A 13693-nucleotide genomic window follows, 5' to 3' on the forward strand; every position below is an offset into this window, starting at 1 on the left:
AGTCCAATATAAAGGATGTAATAGCAGAGCAGTTAGAAATGCAGAATCTAATCAAGCAGAATCAGCATGGCTTCATGAAGGGGAAATCATGCCTGACAGATTTAGTAGAATTCTTTGAGGAGGTAACAAGCAGGATAGATAAAGGGGAACCAGTAGATGTAACATATTTGGATTTCCAAAAGGCGTTCGATAAGGTATCACACATAAGGCTACTTAATAAGATAATACTAATAGACGGCAGAAAATTGGGATACGGGGAGGCATTTTCAGGATGGCAACCCATAACTAGTGGAGTGCCACAGGGATCAGTGCTGGGGCCGCAATTATTTACAACATATATTAATGACTTGGATGAAGGAAGTGAATATACTATCGCAAAGTTTGCAGATGACACAAAAATAGGTGAGAAGGCAAGTGGTGAGGATGACACAAAGAGGGATATAGACAGGTTAAGTGACCGGGCAAAAATGTGGCAGATGGAATATAATGTGGGAAAGTGTGAGGTTACACACTTTGGCAGGAAGAATAGGGGAGCTGAATATTATTTAAATGGAAAAAAGACTGACAAAATCTTCAGCACAGAGGAATTTGGGGGTCCTCATGCATGAATCTCAAAAAGCCAGCGTATAAGTTCAGCAGGTAACAGATAAGGCAAATGGAATGTTGACCTTTATTTCAAATGGAATGAAGTAAAAAAATAGGGAAGTCTTGCTAAAACTATACACGGCACTAGTTAGACCACACCTAGAATACTGTGAACAGTTTTGGTCCCCTTATCAAAGGAAAGATATATTGGCATTGGAGGCAGTCCAGAGAAGGATCCTGGCGATGGAGAGATTTTCTTATGAGGAGAGATTGAGCCGGTTGGGCCTGTACTCATTGGAGTTTAGAAGAATGAGAGGTGACTTATTGAAACATATAAGATTCTTAGGGGGCTTGACAGGGTAGATGCTAAGAGGTTGCTCCCCACTTGCCTGGATGAGTGTAGCTCCCACAGCACTCAAGAAGTTTGACACCATTGAGGACAAAGCAGCCCACTTAATTGGCACCATATCCACAAACATTCACTCCCTCCACCAACGACGCACAGTAGCAGCAGTGTGTACCATCTACAAGCTGCAATGCAGGATTTCTCCAAGGCTCCTTCGACAGCACCTTCCAAACCCACGACCACTACCATCTAGAAGGGCAAGGGCTGCAGATAGATGGGAAGTTCCCTTCCAAGTCACTCACCATCCTGACTTGGAAATATATCACTGTTCCTTCACTGTCACTGGGTCAAAATCCTGGAACTCCCTTCCTAACATACACTACATGGACTGCAGCGATTCAAGAAGGCAGCTCACCAGCGCCTTCTCAAGGGCAACTAAGGACGGCAATAAATGCTGGCCCAGCCAGTGAAGCCCACATCCCGTAATGAATAAAAAAATAATTAATCACCTAGGCCTTAGTGTATGAGGCGCAATTTGAAAATCTATGGATGATAGGAAACTTTGAAGTATTGTAAACCGTGAGACGGATTGTGTAGAAATTCTAAAAGACATGGACAGGTTACTAGAATGGGTGGACAAGTGGCAGATGAAATTTAATGCAAAGAAGCGTGAAATGATTCATTATGATGGGAAGAACGCAGAAAAACAATGGCCGGGATATTCTGTGCCCCCGGGCGTCAGGTGCGTTCGGTGGCATGAGCGGACAATATGGTGCGACCGGTTTCACAACGGCATGAAACCAGTTCGCCATTGTCCGCTCAGCCTGATGATGGTGGGCCGTGTTCTCTGCCGTTGGACATCGGGAACCTCATTGCAATACATCAACAAATCATTATTAGGCCTGCTAGCCAGAATCATCATCCCACACTGGATCATCCGCCCACGTTGGCGGGAAAGCACACCGGTGTCGAACACACCTTGACAAGTGCGAGGTGCAGATGTCCGGACTTACCCACCAGGGCTTTGCTCACATCACAGACATCTGAGGAGTAGAAGATGCTGGAGCACAATACCGATGGCACACTGGAGGAATGTCCATGGCAGGCTGGATGGATTCTTATGGACATGGCTCTGCTGTAAAGCAATGCACGGAAATTGGAAAGTCACCGTTGATGCTCACAACGGGTGATTGTCGAGGGGGTGGGAGAGGAAGGGCTAGGATCAACTGGGAGAGTAAGAGGTGTCAGAGGGGTTGAGGTTGGGGAGGGGGGGAATGAAAGTGTCAGGATGGGGTGAGATTGTGAGGGGGTTAATGAAGGTGTCTGGATGGGGGGAGGTTGGGAGAGGGGAATGAAGGTGTAAGGGGATGGGAGAACGGAGGAGGAGGGAGTAACGGGGCAGAAGACAGCAACTGGGTAGGTAGGGATTGAGGCGGGGGGGGGGTTGGAAGGTTCAAGGGAAGGAATGAGGAGAGGGGAGGTTGTCCAGGGGGAGGAAGGGTTGCGGAGAGAGGAAGGAGTAAGGGTTGAGGAAGAAGTAGGAGTGGAGGAAGGAGTCAGGAAGGATGTAGGAGTAAGGTTGGAGGAAGAGGTGAGGCTGGAGGAAGAAGTGAGGGTGGAGGAAGGAGTCGGGAGGGTGGAGGGAATATGGGTGGCTGAAGAGGTAAGGGTGGAGGAAGGGGGAGGGACTAAGTCGGGGGCTGGGGAGCCCGGCAGGTGGGAGGACTGCAGAGGGCCAGGGGTTCCAGTGGGGAACAGGAATGAATGGGGGAAGGGGTGCGGAGGGGGGAAGGGGTGCGAATAGTGGAGGGGTGCGTAGGGGGTCAGGTGCTCTGAAGGGGAACGGGGGTGAAGGGGTGCAGAGGGGAGAAGGGGTGTGGGGGGGGAAGGGGTTCTGGGGGGAAGGGGTGTGGAGGGGGGAAGGGTTTGTGGAGGGCAGGATGTACATGTGAACGTGCAGGGGAGGGATCAGATGGGGAGCGAACTGAGGGTGGGCGTGGTATGTAGGTGGGGTGAAAATGACCGAGGGCAGAGTGAGGCTGTATGGTGTGAGGGTGCATTGGTACCGGTAGAAGGGATGACGATGGTGGTTGGTGGGGACCCAGAGGCAGACACAGACCCTGGGGGTGGGAAGGAGGAGGTTGGGGAAGTGAATGTGGATGGGGGGGTGGGATTTTCTGGAAGGAAGGGAACATGCACATTTACCCGGACATCCCCGAAGGAAAAGGGCTGTGGCTGGTCGGCAATGGAGGGGAGGTGGAAGGTGATGCTGGGGGTGTCAACAGTGATGGGGGAAAGGAAATGGGTGACTGGGGGAGTGGAAAGGATGGGGGAGCGAAAGTAAAACCAAGTTAGCACCATACTGTCCAAATCGAAAGTGAAACGACAGTCGTGGTGGGAGATCAGGTGCTGCATGGGAGTGTGGATCAGTGGGTGGGCCGAGATGCAGGTCAGCTCAGATGAACAACTGAATTGAACCCCAGCAGACAGCATTCAAAATGTTCAGGACATTGAGATGAGTGTGAAACATGAAGCGTGCGCGGGACAGTGCTTGCACGAGGCTCCGAAAAACTCTGCCACACACACACACTTTTCCCTCCAGAATCACTTGTGGGCCGGCTGCTCCCCCTGCAGTGATAGATCTTCCAGGCTGCTTATTTCCACCTCTTCACTGGAGGAGGAGTCCTCTTGGCTGCAGATGAGAATGTGGATGGAGCTGAAGGACTGGCTGGCTGAGGGTGTTGGTCACTTGGCAGAGCTCCCTGTGAACCAAAGTAGAGGTAAGTAGTGCATGGCAGCAGAGTCAAAAGCAGGAGAGAGAGCACTGACAGTTGTGTTGGGGGGGGGGGGAAGTTGATGTGGCATTGGATCCTCAGGTGGGTGTTCGCCTCCGATCTCACCGTCGCTGCAGGCAGGGTACACATCCACACAGTCAGTGCGATGGCACGCTCCTCAAAGTGAGTGAGGGGCCTAATGTGGGCCGCTCCACCCCCAGTCTGGGACCACTCCCTGCTGATGTGAGCAGGCTTCTCCTGCATGAAGACAGATGGAGAATGTGTGAGCAAGACACATTGCTCTGCATGCAATGTTTGTGAGGTGAGCGGAGCCATGGACAGGCGTGAGGATGTGAGCTCGGGAGGATATGAGCCTAATGGAGATGTGAGGGTGTGTGTGAGAGTTAGCGGTGTTGTCCCTTGAGGTGTGAGATCCCTCTGGATGTGTGATGGGTTTGTGAGTGTGTGAGTTGAGAGTGATGAGAAGAGTGAGTTAACCTGGTGGAACGGATGAGACCATTTATCCTGTAGTGGCACTGAGTGGCTGTCCTCTTTTGCAGGGCATTGGCAGAGCATTGATGCTGACCACCGCCTCCCAATCCTGGTTGGTAATGCCAGTGCCCATCCTGCGGCCAGTGCGGGGGTAGGATACATCGCAGCAGGCCTCCACGACATCCAAAAGGCGTTCCAGTGACGCGTTATTAAACCTGGGGGCTGGAGTCTTTTTGCCTTACGTGGGCATCTTCCCTGCAGCAGTCGTGGGCTGGAAGCAGTGAGATATATGCATGCAGCTGCACTTGAAATATGGCGCCCAGCACGATAAAGCGACGAGGCGATGGCGGGCAGGCAAATGAGAGCCCACCCTCCATGGAAACAGCCTGCTTCCCAGGAATGCATAAATAATGTGGCGGTTTTGGGATGATACAGAATGAAAACCTGCCATCGCGGACTTAGTGCAAATCTGAGACAATTCTGCCCAATATAAAATGAAGGGTAAAATTGTAAGTGGGGAGCAAGAGCAGAGGAACCTGGGTGTATATGTACATAAATCATTAAAAGTGGCAGGACAGGTTGAGAGATTACTTAATAAAGCGTATAGTATTCTGTGCTCTATCAATAGTGGCATAGAGTACAAAAGCAAGGAAGTTAACTTAAACCTGCATAAAGCACTGGTCCAGGCTCAACCGCACTTTAGGAAGGATGTGAAGGCATCAGAGAGAATGCAGAAAATATCCACGAGAATGGTTCCAGGGATGTGGAATTTCAGTTACGTAGAAAGATTGGGGAAGTTGGGACTGTTTTTCTTGGAGAGAAGGTTGTGAGGAAATTTGATAGAGGTGTTCAAAATCACTCATGCTGTGACCATTCAATGATTTTAATTTTCACATGAAATTGCTTATACAAAAGAAAGGTTTGACACTAACTGCATTGGCAAACAGTGAAAAATTGAAGAGGAAATGGAAACCCAAAATATATCTACAACATTGGCCTTTCATAAATTAGTTTGCTTCATCTGCCATCAGCTTGTCAAGGTCCCAGGTTGGCTGCAATGCTGCTTAAATTTAATATCATTGACAGCTTCAGGAAAACACCCACCTCCACTGGATGGTAAATTTTGTCTGTTTTCCTTCAGCTCATGAGTAAGCCATTGAAACAGATGCTATTATTTCAGGAATAAAGCTGACTCAAACATCGGTAATGGCTATATTGCTGGACTAAAATGATAATTCTAAACTATTTCACAGTAAAATAAATACAGTAAAGTATAAGGTCAAATGTACTCTTTCTATTCTGAAAATTAACAAAAATCGTGAGCAAATCAGAAGGCACTATACCAACAGCTGAGCATCACCCAGGCCAGAAATCTCATCTACTGCACTTAAAGAGTTAAAACACAGTGGTCAGATCATAATATTTTAAAAAGAAAACAACCTATTTTGTTAATCTGATTTTGTGACATATAATAGTTCAGTAGATTCTGACTCATTGATTCAGATGCAAATTAAAGAAAATTTGAAATCTTAATCATGATAAGTTTCAACATCTGACCTTTAAAATGTTAATTATATTATTTTTAGTAGTGCTTCTGTTCATGCAGATATTGAACTTTTGTCGATTGAATGTCATTCAAGTAATATAATTTGGTAAAATAATGAACTTTGATAAACCATTCATCATTTGGTATTCCTTTTAAATTTCTAATTTTCAATAGAAGTGATTCTGTAAACATGATCCATCAAAAGAAAGATAAATAATTTACATTTCTTGAAGTGTCTTTCTCGACCTTAAGACATTACAAATTGCTTCACAGCAAGTGTAATTACTATTGTAATGTATGAAAACAGCCAATTTGCATACAAGGTTCCACAAATAGCATATGAGATAACATGTGATAATTTATTTTATTACAGTGGACTGAGGGATAAATGTAGGCTATGACACCAGAGAGACCTTCCCCTGCCCTTCTTACAATGATGCAATGGCTATCGTTCTCTTGAGAGGGAAAATGGAGCCTCATCTGAAAGACTGCACCTATGACAGTGGAACACTCCCTCAGTACGGCACTGGACAATCAGTTTAGATTATTTGGATGGAATACTAAGTTTTACTATCTGACAACACAAAAGCAATTCTGCATGTTCTGTTTCCCAACAGTTGTATTCATAATTCTCCAAGTCTGGATGTAGACCCACAGGTAAGAAAAGCTTTGTCTCCAGAGGTAGAGGCTAAAACTTCTTTTGGAGTTTTTATATTGACCTGAATATCCCAAAAGGATTATCAACAAGTTTAAAATCCATGAATAATTTGTGACCTTTGTACAGCATTACAACCTACAGTACACGACGTCAGTAAAAGATGTGGCAGTGGCTAAAGCGTCAAGAGAGGTGCAATTCTCTGAATTACTACAGTAAGCAAATCAATGGCTATAGTTCTGGAGATATGTGCTTCTTGGGTCAACCTTGTTGAATTTCATTTCATTTGAATAAGCATCCGAGGCTCTGAGGATTGGGGCCATGGAAAGAAAATGGCAGCCAGCAACTGCCCCAGTGATGCAAAAGAAGCTGAAATTGTACATAGTCCCAGAATTTCGAGTCTCAGAAAGTGGAAATAAGCAAAACTTTTAAATGCTTTGCATTACCATCCCTTTTGCCAATTAATCATTCCTGCCCTTTACTCTATCAGAGGATCTTCCTTTTTGTTCTTTCCTCCCCCCTCCCCAGACTTTCTCCACCACTATTGGAGAAATTGTTATATCCTAAGCTTTCTCTAATTTTGATGAAAGATCTTTGAAATGGATGTTGGGCCCGATTGTAACTGTTCAAGTGAATGGGTTTTGAATGGGTTAGAAGTGAGCCTGTTAACTTTGTTTCTCTCTCAACAGACCTGCTGAATATTTCTGACATTGTTTTTTTTTATAGCATAGCTACTATTGTATCTATTCCCTGTCTTGTTATTATATTGGAATGTGACAAAGAGTTTAGTTTTATTGTACTGTTATCTCAACAAAAACATCAATTAGCACCAAAGATGGTTGGAGATGTTTCTGAGAAAAGCGACAAGGAACTACCTAAATGTAAATTTTCATTACTTTACTTCAATGTAAGGATTTTTCCTTGTCTAGTTAAAATTTTAAAAAGTATATAGACCACCACCACAAGCCTCTCCCTCTCTCTTTCTCTCTCTCCATCTGTATATATATATATATAAAAAAAATATATTTTCTTTATACATATTGTAATTTCTACAGCTGCAAAGAGATTTCTAATATTGGTCTCCAATCTCAACAGGCCATTATTTGGCTGGAACCATCCACATACCTCATCAGCATGTGGCCGTATAAAGTTGATCCCAGATTGTAATGCTTTCCGGTTCTGTGTGCCCATTTCACAAGTGTCCAAGCTTAAAAATGAGTATATATTTGGGTCATGTTCTCCTGTGGCTCCAACCACTTGGTCCACATCCCGTTCCTTCTATACTCCAAAGAAAGCGCTCTCACTTTTTCCCACGGCCCACTGTAATCTATTGCACCAATCAGCTTCAGTCAAGGAACCACAGCTTCTGTTAATGATGGGGGGGAACATTAGAAATTGCAAAGACAAAAGTCATGTGATGGCAAATTGTCTCTTCAGGGCTTAAAGGACATAAAATTTATATATTTTTTCTCTGCCTGTGTATTGTTAATTTACGGGATCACAGATATAATTTTTCTACCTAATTGTGCCTGAAGGGGTCCGGATTGTTTATTCAGCCTGGGACTCTCAATCAGCCTGCCAACTACAAAGTCAACAGTTCACTGAATCTCCTACCTGGATGTTGCCTAAATCAGTTCAAGTCTGGTTGCTGCTTACTTTTATAGATCATTAATAATGTTAAGTCACTGTCAAATGTGATATGCTCTTCCATTATCTGGTTTCCGATCGCTTGCTAATATCCTGACCTGTAGGATTTAGTTAGGACCTGAAACAATTACCTGCACAATTGCAAATTTCTAGATCAGTTCCCCTCAAAGCCACTCACTATCCTGACTTGGGAAAATATCACCGTTCCTTCACTGCCGCTGGGTCAAAATCCTAGAACTCTCTCCCTAAATGCATTGCGGGTGTACCTACACCACATGGACTGCAGCAGTTCAAGAAGGCAGCTCACCACCACCTTCTCAAGGGCAACTAGGGATGGGTGATAAATGCTGGCCCAGCCAGCAAAGCCCACATCCTATGAATGAATAAAAAACAACCTGCCCTGGTCCGGCAGACAATTTGTCTCAGATCTTTATTTTTGAATTTATACTTTGGTAACGAAAGACAGCCACTATGTTAACTATAGCTAATTCAGAAGTGTGTGGAATTTAAAAAAAAAAATCCCTTTAGTTTGTTGTACCCGTTATGGTTAGAGAGCAACCGCTTAAATTGCAACTGCAAGCTAATCATGCCATGGAAAAGGGTGAGGAATACACGGCACTCAACATTGGGAAGGCAGATTTTGAGAAAATGACGAATGAGCTAAGGAGGTTGAATTTCATTAATTTTTTTTATAAAGATGTGAAATAGAGAATTGCAAGAATACATTACAAAAGTAATAAGTATTGATATACAACAGCAGTGGACCACCTCTGGAGCATGGATTCAGTTCTGGGTGCTGCACCTCAGGAAGAATATATTGGCTTTGCACAGCACAGATGCATCAGAATGATGCAGACCAGAGAGGCTTAAATTATGAAGGCAGGTTGCATAAACTGGTCAAAAAGCAGAATACTGTGGATGTTGGATACCTTTTTCTCAGCTTGTTTCATTCTTTCTCTTTCAGCCAGCAGTGCATCTGCTCTCAGCACATTTTTCTTTGTTTTTTTTTTCTTGCCCCATCTCCATCCTTATTGGTCCTGGAGGACTAACTTTTCTGTCACTCAATCTCTCCTGTCTTCCACTCTATCACAGACCTTCCTTGGCTCTAAACCTATTACATCTCTAACTTCTCCCAGTTCTGATGAAAGGCCACAGATCTGAAATGTTAACTCAGTTTCTCTCTCTACACAGATGCTGCCTATAACCTGCTGAGTATTTTCTTGCATAAACTTGTGTTGTGTTTCTTTTAGTTTAGAAGGTTGAAGGGTGATCAAGTTGAGATGTTTAAAATGATAAAAGGAGCCCACAGATTTGATAGGATAGCATACTGATTATGTTATCCAGGAGATCAAATCTTCACCAAGGCATTTTGTGAATTTGAATTTACTGAATGGAATAAATCTGGGATAAAAATCTAGCATCAATAACTGTGACCATGATTGGTCATAAAAACTCAACTGTTTCATTAATGTCCTTAAGGAGAAGTAACCTGTCATCCTTACATGGTCTGTACTACATACAAATTCAGTCATAGCATTGTGACTGACTCTTAACTGCCCTCTGAAATGGCTTAGCAAGTCACTCGGCTGTGTCTAAACATTACAAAAAGTAGAATCTGATTAAAACTGTATCGATCAACCTTGGCATCAGATAAAGACATACAACCCACCCCAGTCTGCCCTACAAAATTCTCCTTACTAACATCTTGGAACTTATGCCAAAATGGGAGAACTGTCCCATAGACCAGTCATGCAATAGCTGGACATAGCCATACTTACAAACCCTAGGCTGGATTTTCTGTGCCCCTGCTGGGCACAGTGGAGAGGCGTGTAATATAGGGCAGGTGCCCACCCACACCAAAGCTCAAGCCCATAAGATGGAGGGGTGGACAAGCAGTGAAATCAGCAGCCCAGCTGCCATTTGTAAGTAGGTAATTGAGGGTCAATTAGGCTTGTTACCTGACAATACACTGCCCACACTATAAAACATTTGGTGTGGGCAGTAGAGCGGGTATGGGCAGCCCAATTTTTAAAATAACTTCTTCAAAAGGTGGGAAGGAAGGGGGTGATCTATCTCCGGGGGCTGCCCTTTGCAGATTGGGGGGGCAGCCTGCCTAAGATAGAACCCCCCGCCCCTTTCTTCCAAATTGCCTGCTGCCTTAAACCCACCACCCCCAACCCCTTGCTAGCTAACAATAAACAGAATGTATGCATAAATACATAATTTTCTGTTTAGCAAGATGTAATGAGTGGTGCGTCACAGGGATTAGTGCTGTGGCCTCAATTTTTTATAATTTATATAAATGATTTTAATGAAAGAACTGAAGATATGGCAGCTAAATTTGCTGATGACTCAAAGATAGGTAGGAAAGTAAATTGAGAAGAGGACATAAAGAGGCTACAAAGGGATATGGATAGGTTAAGTGAGTGGGCAAAGATCTGGCAAATGGAGTATAATGTGGGGAAAATGTAAAATTGTCCATTTTGGCAGGAAGAATAAAAAAGAAGCATATTATTTAAATGGTAAGAAATTGCAAAGCTCTGAGATGCAGAGGGTTCTTGGTGCCCTAGTGCATGAATTGCAAAAGTTTAGTATGCGGTTCCAGCAAGTAATTAGGAATGCTAATAGAATATTATCATTTATTGCGAGGGGAATTGAAATCAAAAAGTAGGGAGGTTATACTTTAGTTATACAGGGCATTGGTGAGACCACACCTGGAGTGCTGCGTACAGTATTGGTCTCCTAATACATTGGAAGCAATTCAGAGAAGGCTTACTGGATTAATAGGCAACTTGATTGAAACACATAAGATCCTGAGGGTCTTGGCAGGTTGGATGTGGAAAGGATGTTTCCTCTTATTGGAGAATCTAGAACTAGGGGTCACTGTTTAAAAATAAGGGATCGCCCATTTAAAATGGAGATGAGGAAGATTTTTTTTTCTCAGAGGGTGGTGAGTCTCTGAAACTCTCTTCAAAAGGCAGTGAAATCAGAGCCTTTGAATATTTTTAAGGCAAAGGTAGATAGATTCTTGATAAGCATGGGGGTGAAAGGTTATCAGTGGTAGGCAGGACTATACAGTTGAGGTAACAATCAGATCAGCCATGATCTTATTGAATGGTAGAGCAGGCTCAAGGAGCTGAGTGGCCTACTCCTGCTCCTAATTTGTATATTTGTACATTCGTATGTTTGTCCCCTCTTCCGAATCTGCCCAAACCTTCCTCGACCTAGAGCCTGGACTTACCTGTTTCCAGGGATTCATGTGCCTTTTCTTGTTCCCCATTGTAGTCTCAGCAGCACCCAGTAATGCGCTCTTGGTGCTGCTGAGACTGATGGAGCTCCTGGCCAGTCAGGTTGGCTGGCAGCTCCCGAGGGGATGGGACGTCCTCTTCAGTGAGGGGCAGAAGTCCCACTTGACCCTTGTTCAGCCCACCAATAGTGCATTATGACTGTGGGGCTGGCCAGTGTGGAGGGGGGTGGGTTTGGCAAGCCATCTGACCCCCAGCCCTATATCTTTCTGCCAACATCCCAGAGTCCTCCATCACCACCCCTGGATATGACCTGTCCGACCCCAGAACAGATCCACCAGAGGTGGCAGCAGACTGGTGTACAGAGGAGCAGGAGTTACCCTGGGAGTCCTTAACGTTGACTCATTGATTCAAAGAAATGTGGTGACATCAGGGCAAACATGAGCAAGGAAACCTCCTGCAGATTACAATCTAACACCCTCCCTCAGCTGGTTGTGGCCTTAACTCCACTTTCCTGCCTGTTCCCCCATAACTCTTGATTCTCTTGTCAATCACAAATCTGTCCAGCTCAACCCTGAATATATTGAATGACCCCGCCTTCACTGCTCTCTGTGGAAGACAATTTCAAAGTCTAATGACCCTCTGAGAACAGAATTTCCCTCATCTCTGTCATAAATGAGAGATTGCTTATATTCAAGTTTTTGCCCCCGAGTTCTAGAATCCCCCCATGAGAGGAAACATCCTCTCAGCATTTACCCTGTCTTTGAACAGTACTTGGTAGAAACATTGAGGGTAGCAAGTGCACAGAATGTACTCTGGATAGGGATTTCAATGCACATCACCAAGAGTGGCTGGGCAACACCACTACTGAGCAAGCATGCCAAATCCTGAAAGACGTATAGCCACCAATACTGGGTTTGTAGCACACTATTTGGTTTAAATGTCCTTTCTATAATAGTACCTAAATTATACACATACTCTATGACTTGACTGATGTTTTGTACAGCTTTATAACCTTTCTCATTATTCTTTTGATGCCCCTCTCAATAAAATCTATAATGTCACTTGTCATTTTTTATGACTTCTTTTATCTGCAAAAACACTTCCAAGAAATTGTTTCTTATTTTTTTTCAAAGAGCTTATTATTTGACAAAAAGAGGAAATTCTCATAATGATATCCATAAGGTCATTATGTGCACAGTTCTGGTCAGACGCTGATTTAATTCTTTAAAGCATTGACGCGCTGACTGTCCTGTTGATGGCTTATGATTATTACAAACTAAAGGGCAGACTAGCAGACTACCTTGGATGATTTCCAACCCAGACTGATGGAACAGGTTTAAAGTCCCTTCACACTGACAGGCATAGACCATATTTCAAGTTGTAGTGCTGGAGTCATTTGAATGGGTGAGGTGGATGCATTGCATCGATAAGGGAACTTCAGTGACACACGTCACCATATCCTGGCTGGAGTTTAGGAGCACCAGGCCCATCTAGGGATGCCAGGAGTGGCTGACAAAAATTCACATTTTTAAATCTCCTCCCAACAGAGCAAAGTAGGCTTCTTGGAGCAGATGATTGATTCCACCTGCGATCGATTACCCTCAGCGGGTCTCATGCCAACTTTAATAGGTGGAATTCCCAAGGTAGTCCAGGAATTCCAGAAGACATTACCCCTTGACCTATGATGGGGCAAGGGCGAGCCAGAGATCCAGCTAGACCCCTTCCCCTCTGCCCCCACCCCACCACTGCCCCATCAAGACATAGGTCAGAGAAAGCGATCTGGTCAAATCCTGACAGAATTTGGCTCTGCCCCAAATTTTGTTTACAGCTGCTGTTCTTCAAGGCTCTGGACTGGAAATTAGTGACTTTTCTCTTTAAAGATGGATGATATGCCAAGGCAAAAACATAACAGAGCATAGAGCTAGGATTGTGAAAGGCACATTTAGAATGGATGGCAGGAAGTATTTCTTTATGAAGCATTGGTGAGGCTAGGTCAGTAAACTCACACGGGTAACCTCAGACCTATTAGTTTTATTTTCATTCCATGTTAAATAATGAAATGTTCATCAGGAGTATATTTGAGGATTATCTTTACAATAATAACTTAATAAAGAGCAGTCAACGTGGTTTCATAAAGAGGAGATCCCAACTGACCAATCACCTCATGTTTTTGAAGAAGTGGCGATTCAAACTGACTATGGTAAATGCTACAACATGGTGTACAGTAACTTCCAAAAAGGCATTTAATAAAGTTTCACATAAAATGCTATTAGTGAAACTCAGAGCTTTGGAATAAAAACAAAAATACCTGGAAAAACTCAGCAGGTCTGACAGCAACTGCGGAGAGGAATACAGTTAACGTTTCGAGTCCGTATGACTCTTCAACAGAACTAAGGAAAA

The sequence above is a fragment of the Cetorhinus maximus genome, chromosome 4 (assembly GCF_964194155.1).
Source record: "Cetorhinus maximus chromosome 4, sCetMax3.hap1.1, whole genome shotgun sequence".
Taxonomy (NCBI): Eukaryota; Metazoa; Chordata; class Chondrichthyes; order Lamniformes; family Cetorhinidae; genus Cetorhinus; species Cetorhinus maximus.